Below are 11,042 nucleotides of genomic sequence, written 5' to 3'. Positions count from 1 at the left end.
CTAGATTGATGGACGACTTGGAGATGATGGGCCCTGGAGAAACACACTGTCCCCAAATATTCCCTAATTAATGAGAGAGAGAGAGAGAGAGAGAGAGAGAGAGAAGAAAGAAAGGATCTGGGCCTGAGAAAGAGATGAGAACCAGGATTGGCAGGACCCTCTCTATTTGTCTTTGGGTCTGCTTCATTGTTTTTTTCTCACTTTAGACTTGCTTCCATGGAGAATACGGCTACCCCCATAGCTCCTGCACTTATGTCTTACTATTCCACATAGAGCAACCACCTAGTTTTCACTCACCCTCAAACCAAAACCTTCATTGGGTCAGGCGCCCACCCTGGTTTGGCCCATCATGGCCTGGGGACAGGATCTTGCAATCTAAACATGTCTGCAGATGCTTTTGTCTGTGCCTCACGAAGCTGATTCTTCCAGAAAAGCCGGTGTTGAACGATGTCTACTAGCAATAGCAGTCCTGTTTGTGTGTGCTGTATGTTGGTTAGCTAGTGTCCCCACAAAAATGCTGCCTAAAAGAACCCAAAATGAAGTAGCTGAAAACAACAGTTGTTTATTTTCACAGATCTACAGGCCAACTGATGTAGGCTGGGCTTGGCTGGATGGTCCTGCTTTAAGGGATGACTGTCTGGGGCTCAGTTGCACAGATACCTGTGAGAAGCTCTGCTTATGGTGATGGCAGAAGCACAGGAGGGCAGGCCCTTGAAACTTGCAAGCATGTTTCAAACTTTTACTTGTATCATGTGTGCTAACATCCTATTGGCCAAAGCATGTCACACGGCCAAGCCCAGGATCAGAGGAGTGGGGAAGTACACTTCTTCCTCTTATGGAAGTAGGGTGGGTGGGAGAGGACTTCTGAACAATAATCCACCACACGGTACAAGATCTTTAGTAATGGAGCCAAGTCGTCACACTTCACGCCGTGGGGGACATCTAACATTACGTACCTCCTGATATACAAGGGCACGAAGTTCTGAACACAACCTGTAAAGATTCTTGCCAACAATGTTTAACCAGAATCTCATCAACCCTCTAAACTTAAATTCTGGTTCACAGGAAGTACAGGGGGTGGTAGAGGAATTAGTTAAATGGACACTGTATCAGTTCTCAGTGACTGAGTAACAAATGGCTCCCAAAGGAGCTACTTAACAATGAACACTATCTCACACCGTGGTCCAAAAGAGAGCAAGGAGAAAGGCACAGTGCCATCGCTGACCTGGTCTTAGAAGGTACAAGCTGGCCCTCCCGGCACATTCTGTTTTTTACAAATGAGTCACTAAGTACAGCTCACACGCAAGAGGAAGTTCCATCTTTTGAACAGAGAGAATCAAAGAATCTGTGGACATAATTGTAAAATCACCACCGGGGTGATTTTAGGTGAAAAGAGATAAAAGAACCAAAAGCAATGTGTGAATCCTGACTGGATTCTGGATTTAAAAAAAAAAAAAGCCATAAAAATCATTTTGGGGACAATTGGGGAAACCTGAATATGAAATAAATATTAGATGAATTATGGAATTATTGATCATTTTCACAGATGTGATACTGGCATTGTGGAAAAAGGTCCTTATACTTAGAGGATGCAGACGGAAGCAATTAGCAGTGAAATGTCATGCTATTTGCAACTTATTTTCAAACAGGTTAGAAAAAAAGAGAAAACAAATTAAGCAAAATAGTAACACTTGAATCTCCGTGGAGAATATAAATGTGTTCATTGCACTCATTCTTAACTTTTTTATACTTTCAAAATCAAAAGTAGATAAATACATTAGGATAATTTGGGGTCCAATTCAGGGTGTTTTCAAATTCAAGACTGAGGAATTAGGCTGTCACAAGGGAAATAAGAACCTCTACTTCTTAGTAAATGCTCTCCTTTTAGCTAATATTCCTCGCAAGTGGGTGACACACGAGCTTCAAGGGACTCTCTTCCCGAAGGAGACACAGGAATTGTGCACACATACCCGGTGTACTTGTGGGGCTCCCTCTACTAAACTGGGCAAGAAAGTCCTGTTGAAGACCTTAAAGGCACAGGAAAGAGAAGAACAAATCAGAAATTGGTGTTGAGGGAAAAAAACCAATGTACTTCACAAAAAGCAGAACTTCCACGACTGTCATGAAAGTCTGAGGAGGAAGAAGAGTGAGGTATAACGGTGGGGACAGAGAGCCCCTCAAACATCCAGCCCAGGGCTTCAAAGAAATCCACCAGGAAACCTCCATCTGTTAAGTGCTGACGGGTTCCTGGGTGAACGTGAGGGGAGAACCATGTCTGAGGTCCACAACTGAATGAAGACCAGGATCATGCCCTCAAAAGCAAGCCCACTCCCCCTTCTTGAGAGTACCCAAAGGGAATCTTATGTGTTAGAATTTGAGGTTAATGATAAAATGAATAAACTAATAAAACATTGTTTCAACATCCCATAATGACTTAACAAATCTTGTTGACACACAAAAACATTGAATCTATTTAATAATATGTGTTAGTTTTAGCAACTAGATATTGATTTTAAAAATCACATTTGATGGAAGTACACCAGAAAAAAGCAGGCAAATAAAGTTAGATGTGGGACTTTCTATAGGATAATGACCCAATGGGAAGACTATTCTAGATTAAAAGAGTGTTAAGAAAAAAAAAACCACCTCAAAACTTGGAAATAGAAAACGGATGACTTAAGTCCTGTCCCTTAGGTGTCATGCTGGGGCACCGTCTATCACTCTAGGGTGTTGGACTATTTATTTCAGACTATTTAAGATTAATTAGGATGTTTACAATTCTGTGAGGGAAGCTGATAACATGTACAAAACTGATAGCGGTGCAAATGATTCTTGTCTGCTAGCAATTGCAATTAATATTGTCTGGTAGAGATTGCCTGTCTGGTAGCAAAAATCAAAAAGGTTTTGATTATCAGTTTTATTGCCTTGGAGGCTATTAACCAGTATTTTTTTTTAAAACCTAACTTAGCAGTCATTTCCCAATGTCTATCTATACTCAGTTTCTCCAAGTTTCTTTTAACAACTTAGCCATCCTGCTGCGTCCTTCATTAGTGAGTCAATGAGATGTTAGATACCTAGTTCCTTTATGTTTATGTGATCCTCAGATTTTGCCTTTTATGAAATTCTGCTTTAGAAAGAAACTTGAAAACCATAACATCAAACGTAATATGTGAGCCTTATTTGATCCTGTTCTCCAACAAACCAATTGTAAAGACATTTTGGGGGAGATGGAGAACATTTATCAGATGGTCTAAATATTACATGCTATTGAGAAATACTTGTTAATTTTGTTAGGTGTGAAGATGACATTGTGGTATGAAGGAACAGTATATACATATACACATGTTTAATGTATTAGTTACCTAGTGTTATGTACAAATCACTCCAAATCACTCTAGTATTTTAAATGTAAGTTTTATTATTATTTAGATAAGACAAGTTCAACAGATCAGGAGTTGACTGCCATTGAAAAGATAGTTTGTTATACATCCCAAGAGAAGTGGGCACACCATGCCACAGGAGAAGCCAGGGTCAATCCAGAGGCAGAAGGAGTGTGTGGGGGGGGGGAAGTGGAATGTGGGCAAAGGCTTTAATGTGGTTTCCACAGGGAGGAGCGGTGAGGGAGGGTAGGCAGGCTTAGGATTGGCTGGTCTGAATAATGTCAGTGGCTCTGAGGCACAGGTGCTATTTCTAGGTATCTGGTACTTGGCCCCGGGTGATTAGTGCAGGCAGATAGCAGCCCAGAGTGTGAGAGTCCCACAACGGAGGTGGTTGGGCTCTGGATTAGCAAGTTTGCCTACGAAAGGCGAGTGCTATCTCTGGAATTGGCTAGCCCTGGGAGGCCCGGTCTCTCCAGTGTCAGCAAGGCCCCAGATGTCAAAGCATCAGAACTGCATGGTTAATACAGATAGTGACAAAATCTTTTAAGTATTTCATACGGTTCCTGAGAGTCAGGAATCTGGGAGTGGCTTAGCCAGAAGGTGGTTGTGGCTCAGGGTTTCTCAGGAGCTTCCTATCCAGATGCCAGGCTGAACTGCAGTCCCCTGAGACTTGACTGGGTCTACGGATCTGAGTCCAAGGTGGCCCAGGCACACTGCTGTGGGAAAGAAGCCTCCACTCATTGCTGACTCTGGCCAGCAGCCTCAGTTCTTCACCACGCTGGCCCCCTCACAGGGCGGCTGGCTTCTCCCAAAGCAAGCGATCTGGCAGAGAGAGGTAAGCCACACTTACGAGAATTAGTTACCATCACAAGTGACATAGCATCACTTTTGCTGTATGCTGTTGGTCACACCGACTAACCATGTGAGGGTATGAACACCAGGAGGTGCAGGCGACTTGCAGACTACCAAAGTCCACCAAAGATTCACACCCTTCCCACATGCCAAAGACAGTCAAGCCCTCCCAAAGTTCCCCAAAGTCTCATCTTATTATGGTATCTGCTCAACGTCCCGAATCTCATCATCTAAATCGGGTCCAGGTGTGATTATACTTCCTTAAATACATACAGTTCCTCCAGAACAGTTCTTGACAAGTGACCTGCCCCCCAATGTCCCTTCTGTATTAGTCAGCTTGATCTGCTATCACGCAATACCATAGACTTGGGGGCTTAACCAACAGACATTTATTTCTCGTGGCTCTGGAGTCTGAAAGTCCAAGGTCAGGGTCCCAGCGTGGTCAAGTTCTGGTGAGGACTGTCTTCCTGGCTTGGAGATGGCCACCTACTTGATGCATCTTCACATGGCAAAGCGAGAGCTGGCTCTCCGGTGTCTCCTTATAAGGGCACTAATCCCCTCGTGAGGACCCCACCTTCGTGGCCTCACCTAAACCTAATTACTTCTAAAGCCTCCATCTCCAAGTTTAGCACCTTGGGCGTTAGGGCTTCAATATATGAATTTTGTGGAGACACAAACATTCAGTAAATAGCATCCATGCTCACTGAACGTATAGTGGGACAGACGTAGAATAACCACTCCAGGCACTCCTGCTCAAAAAGGGAGAAGATGAGAGCCTGAAGAAGTTGCTGGTCCACATAGATTCTAGAATCTAGCCAGGCAAACAAATGTAAATCCCTTAATTGTCTCAAGGCTTGGGAACTATACTCCAAGGCTCCCGACTCTGCTGCCCTCTGGGCTCTTGGTCCTTCCCTGGGACCATCCTTCTTTTTTCATGAAAGGTATCCCGGGTTCAGCGGAGTCATATTCTCAGACTGCTTCCTCCAAGTAGAATTTTGAGAGTCCTCAGGCCTCTTTGTATTTGGTACTGCAATGTGCCTTTCAGTCCAAGCTGGTGATGATTCTGTATGTATAGTTCTCTTAAAATCTTTAGGAATTTTCTGTGAATCTCACAGGAACCCACTCCATTAGACAAAGGCCACACCCACAGATCTGTTGGAGCTATGCCCTTCCCCGTGTGGGGCTTCTGCAAACAGCTGAGGGACAATACAGCTGAGCGTCCTAGGGGTACTATCCTTTGACTGACCGGGTCTGTGAAAGTCTTAGTCCATTCAGGCTGCTATAACAAAACACCACAGATCGGGCAGTTTATACGCAGAAATTTCTTTCTCACAGTTCCAGAGGGTGCCAGTGTGGTTGGGTGAGGGCCGTCTTCTGGGTTGCAAACTTTTTGTATCTTCACATGGTGGAAAGGATCAGGGAGCTGTCTGGGGTCTCTTTTATAAAAACTCTAATCCCATTCAGAGGTGTTCCATCCTCACGACATAACCATCTGCCCAAAGTCCCCACCCCCTAAAACCATCATAGTGGGGATTAGGATTTGAACATAGGAATTTGGGGAGATGCAAACATTCAGACCATGGCAGTGAGGCACACCTCTAATCTCCTGAGAGGCCCTTTCGTCTGACTGAATAATACTCTGGGGTATCACCTTATATCTTCCTGAATCTCTTAACAATGATTTTACAGGGGCGGCCGGATGGCTCAGTTGATTAGAGCGTGAGTGCTTAACAACACGGTTGCCTGTTCAATTCCCACACGAGCCATTGAGCTGCACCCTCCACAAGTACCATGTTTTCCAGAAAATAAGACCGGGTCTTATATTAAGTTTTGCTCCAAAAGACACATTAGGGCTTATGTGCAGGGAATGTCATCCTGAAAAATCATGCTAGGGCTTATTTTCCAGGTAGGTCTTATTTTTGGGGAAACACGGTACATTGAAGACAACGAGCTGCCACTGAGCTGCCGGAGAGGCGTCTCAGTTGGTTAGAGCGCGAGCTCTCAACAACAAAGTTGCCAGTTCAATTCCCGCATGGGATGGTGGGCTGCGCCTCCTGCAACTAAGACTGAAGACAGTGACTGGACTTGGAGCTGAGCTGCGTCCTCCACAACTAGATTGAAGGACAACGACTAATGGGGCCTGGAGAAACACACTGTTCCCCAATAAAAATGAAAAAAAAAGAAATTAAAAGAAATGATTCTACAGGTACACTCCAGGATTTATCTCTGGACCACCATTTTTCTGGCAGGGCCCTAAATTTGATCTTTGCTTGGAAGCCATTCCTTAATGCTAGCATAATTTGCCTTTTGTAAAGACTGAGAATTTCAAAAGCATCCGGTCGTAACTTCTTTCTGATTAACGGTCCTTCCTTTCACGTATCTCTGTCCTCTAGCACCTTAGAAAACGCTAAACGATTAGGAAAAACTAGGCAGCACTTTCAACATGCTGACCCCCAATCTCCTTAACCTGCCCTGTGTCCATTAGGCCTGCTTCCTTCTGTCCACAAACTGCAGGCAACAACACGACCAGAATCCCCTCACTTCGTTTCTTAACAGCATTTGCCTGACGTAACAGCTCTTACCCGAATCTTTAAAGACCTTGACTCTTTCATTCACATTTTCTTCAAGGCACTTCATGCTTTCCCTCACACTCTCAACGATGCCACTGCCTGCTTTCAAAGTCATACCCCCATTTTAGGTTTTTTGGTCACAGAGCTCTCCATTTGCAAGTATCAAAATGTGTATTCACTATCTATATATTGCTGTGTAGCAATGTAGCGTCAAACTTAGCAGCTTAAAACCATAGAAATTATTATCATGCACAGTTTCTGAGGGTCAGGAATCTGAAAGTGACTCAGCCAGGTGGTTCTGGCCCAGAGTCTCTCGGGAGGTTACCATCAAGAGGTGGGCTGGGGTTGTGGTCATCTGGAACTTTCCTGGGCTGCAGGATCCTTGTCCACGATGGCCTGGCCCAGGCACATGGCTGTAGGTCAGAGGCTTTCTTTGCCACATGGACCTTTCCATGGTGCTACTCATGACATGGCAGCTGACTTCCCCCAGAGCAAGTGATGAGAGAGAGATGAGAGAGAGAGAGAGAGAGAGAGAGAGAGAGAGAGAGAGAGAGAGAGAGAGAGAGAGAGAGAGAGAGAGAAGAATGCAAGATGGAAGCCACAGCGTTGTTCATAACCTCACAGCAGCAGAGACACACCATCACCATTTCTGGATTCCACTGGCCACACAGACCAACCCTGGGACAGTGCGGGAGAGGCTGACACAGCGTATGAATTCTCAGAGGCAGGAGTCATCTTGGAGGCTGACAACCACAAAATCATTTAGGGGCAAAATGTCATGTGTCTATAATTTACATACTTCAGCAAAAAAAGAAATTGATGAAGCAAATTTAGCAAACTATGAACAATAATTATATGTAGGTCTGGGGTATGTAGGAGTTTATTGTACTTTTCTTTCTACTTTTTACATATTTGTGAATCTTCACAATAAAAAGTTAAAAACGCGAATTGAGGCTTTCTGTCTGTCTGGAGGTGATGGCTTATTGGCTCAAGAATCTTCTAGAAACCAGCTAGCTACTTGCTTTTCTACCCAGCCTCTGACTTGTCTTCACCAGGAATGCCTGCCCCTCACACAAAACTCAGTAGGACCTACGACCTATGGCTGCATTCAAAGTCTGGGGGCTGAGTCAGCAACAGGTCCCACAAACGGTACAGATGACCTGGATTCAGGTTCTCCCTCAGGTATTATGTTGAGATGTTCTGAAACACACCAGCACTTTTTCTGATTTTGATCCAAAATTTCTTTAGAGGAGCAGTTCCATGGAATACTTTTCCTGACCTTGCCTTCAAGGTCAGTGTGAAATCACAGTGTGAATCACAGAGTCAATAGTTTTGTTTAACTTCTCCTTTGCTCTGTTTGTTAATTCAGCTTGGGCTCATTCAGTCCCTGGAATGTAGTTCCTTATTTCATAATGAAAAATAAAACAACTTTGGAGGGATAACCAGCTGTGATTGCTGAGTCATAGCTCTTAAATTTATTAAGGAACTCCATGAAATCCTAGTATTTCCTTACACGAAGAGTTTCTATAAGACTGTAACTTTAATTTTTTTTTTTGAGCCTGTGTTAAATATTAACTTGTGTGATAAATCATCCAGAGGAATTTGGAACTAAAACTGATGAAGCTGCAAAACTGCCATTTTGGGTGTTGCAAGTAGTCTGTATGTTTTAGGATATGAAACAAGAATTTATGTCCAGGTCCTCGGTTTTCTCTGGGTAATAACACTCTGGTGACTTCTTTTAATTATTCAGATATAAAAAACAAAAACAAAAACCACCTACCCATTATTTTGGAAAAATCTGAAGGCAGTAAAATAATTTGATTGCAGATGTTTCAGAGTGGGATGCCGTCACGTGGGGTGGCATGCGGGGTCTCTGGTCCTGCGCCCTGCACAAGAACGCAGGATATGGTGAGGCCAAATAGGAACACCAATGGAGCCATGGGTGGGGGTTCATACCACTATATTCTCGTTGGTGGCTGGGTTGGAGACACAGGAAGCAGGAGCCACACGATCCGCAGCCTGCCTTCTGCTTCTCTGCCAACCAACCAACCCCCTTGCTAATTGCAATCTGCCCTTGCTAGCTTAGCCACGGCAGTTATTTCAGTGGCTGATGGCTAACTGGTCACAGCTGATGGCCATCTGATCACAGCTGATAGCCATCTACTACCTGAGCCAGCATCTTTCCATGTGAGGCTGAGAGCCTGAAAACTGCTCTCCTGGTTCTGTCCCCACAGATGTGAAGGATCTGTATGATGGTAAAACCTGTATCTCCCCAGGACAACACCTCTGTAGTGGGGAAAGCTGGAGAACACCCACTATGTTGCGATGGTTTGGTAATGTGCCCACTTGGCCAGGCTGAGCTATTTTTCCCAGAATTCCCTTTTCTTATATGTTTCCAGTTTGAGTGAGCTACAAGAAGTATTCCATCCTGAGAGATGTACCTGCCTCCCTCAGCTGGGCCTTTCTTATTGGATCTATAATGTAAAATCATGGAAGGCTGACATTGACATGTCCTGTACAGATTATCTCGTTTAACTGAGTCTTAAACTTGGTCCATCATAAGAATCATCTAGGGAGCTTTCTTGAAATACAGTGCCTCCCTGAAGATTCTGGTTCAGTTGGTCTGAGCCCAGGACACCTGAACTTTACAAGTTTCCTAGATCGGTCAAGTGGGTCTATTAGGCACTGTGATTCTGGTCTAGTGACTCTCAAAGTGTAGTCCTTGGACCAGGAGCTTCAGCCTTGTCACCTAGAATCTTAATAGACATGTAAATTCCTGGGGTCCACCCTGGACATCCTGGACCAGAGGCTCTGTGATTGGGGCTAGCACTCTGTGCTTTAACAAGCCTTCCAGGGGACTCTGATGTCTGCTAAAGTTAGAGAACCAAATCTCTTCTACTCCCTCATTTTATAGTTAAGGAAACTGAGTCCAAAAAGAAGGGACTTGTCTTGGGGTTGACAGAAATTGACGGGGATAGGAGGCAAAGCCCACTCATTGGGCTTTGGTGTTTTCAGGGGAGAACACTCACAGCTGGCATTTCAAAGGTGTGTTCACCTGAATGCACAAGAACAAGGACAGGGCTGGCTTAACCTTTCACTAAAGAAGTTACAGGCCTGGGGCGTGACCACCCACCATGACCTGCCCAGTGAGGAAGCCATGCTCAGATCTCCTGGTGAGGTTACTTTCCACAGAACCCTTTTTTCCACCCACAGAAGCATCTCAATTAATAGGTTTCTACTGCTGGGGTCCTACGTTTTTAAATTAAATTCTTGTGGCATCAGAAATGTGCTATTCCTTTTCCTGCTGTCACTTATTTTCGTAATCACATCTCTTACTTTCTTTCTTAGCCTTCTTTTGTAGCCAATTGAATTGGTTATGTGGACGAAAAAGGGGCCACATACTAAACCTGACAAGCTCAGGAAAGGCCTGCTTGGTGGACGTTACAAACTCGTAGAGACCAAAAGTCATCATATAGGATGCTCTAAACATAAAAGTTCCTAACTAAGAGCGGGTTATGGTGGGTAATTTTGTCCTAGGCCTGTAGCTTCCTTGACAGAGGTCAATCTTGAGCTTAGTGAGCCTGTCTAGTCTATTATCTTTGTGCATCTAAGGTAGCACACCTTTGAAATGTCAGAGTAACCTTCTTTTTCCGACCCCTCAAGCCACAACCACTGAACACCAGAGCACAAGACCACAGAACCCCTCATTGTTATCTTGTCCCCGGAATACCATCTCTATGTGTTGTAAATGTTAATTATTAACCATCCTGTACCTACAAATGTAAAGGAAGCATATATTTCTCCATTTTCCTTTTATCCAACGCCACAGGTTCCCACCCCTTTTGCTTTCTCCAGCCCCCTTAAATCTACCACCAAATGGATTTCATGTAATCCCCCTTCTTACATCTCCTTTGATTCTAACGTATAAAATAAGCTGCAAAACTGCCATTCTCTGGAGCATTTTGTCAATGCATTGGGATTTTGCTTCCTGGCAATTGTCCTCGGTTTGGCTCAAATATTCTCATAAAAATTCTCTACAGGATTGAACAGTTTCTTACTTCAATAGTTACCACAACCTTAGATGTCCAGACAAAATGCGGAGTGGAGACGGGGTGGTGGAGGGCAACGTGATTATGTAATAATTTGTTTTGAAGAATAGCCTAACTTTGATTTACAACAAAGAAGTTACAGGTCTTAGGAGCCAGGCTCACATGTCAATTTCACAGGCCAGCCGTCTTCC

Source organism: Rhinolophus ferrumequinum, chromosome 7 (genome assembly GCF_004115265.2).
Source record: "Rhinolophus ferrumequinum isolate MPI-CBG mRhiFer1 chromosome 7, mRhiFer1_v1.p, whole genome shotgun sequence".
NCBI lineage: Eukaryota > Metazoa > Chordata > Mammalia > Chiroptera > Rhinolophidae > Rhinolophus > Rhinolophus ferrumequinum.
The sequence above is the reverse complement of the archived record's forward strand: the minus strand, read 5'-3'. Positions refer to the sequence as shown.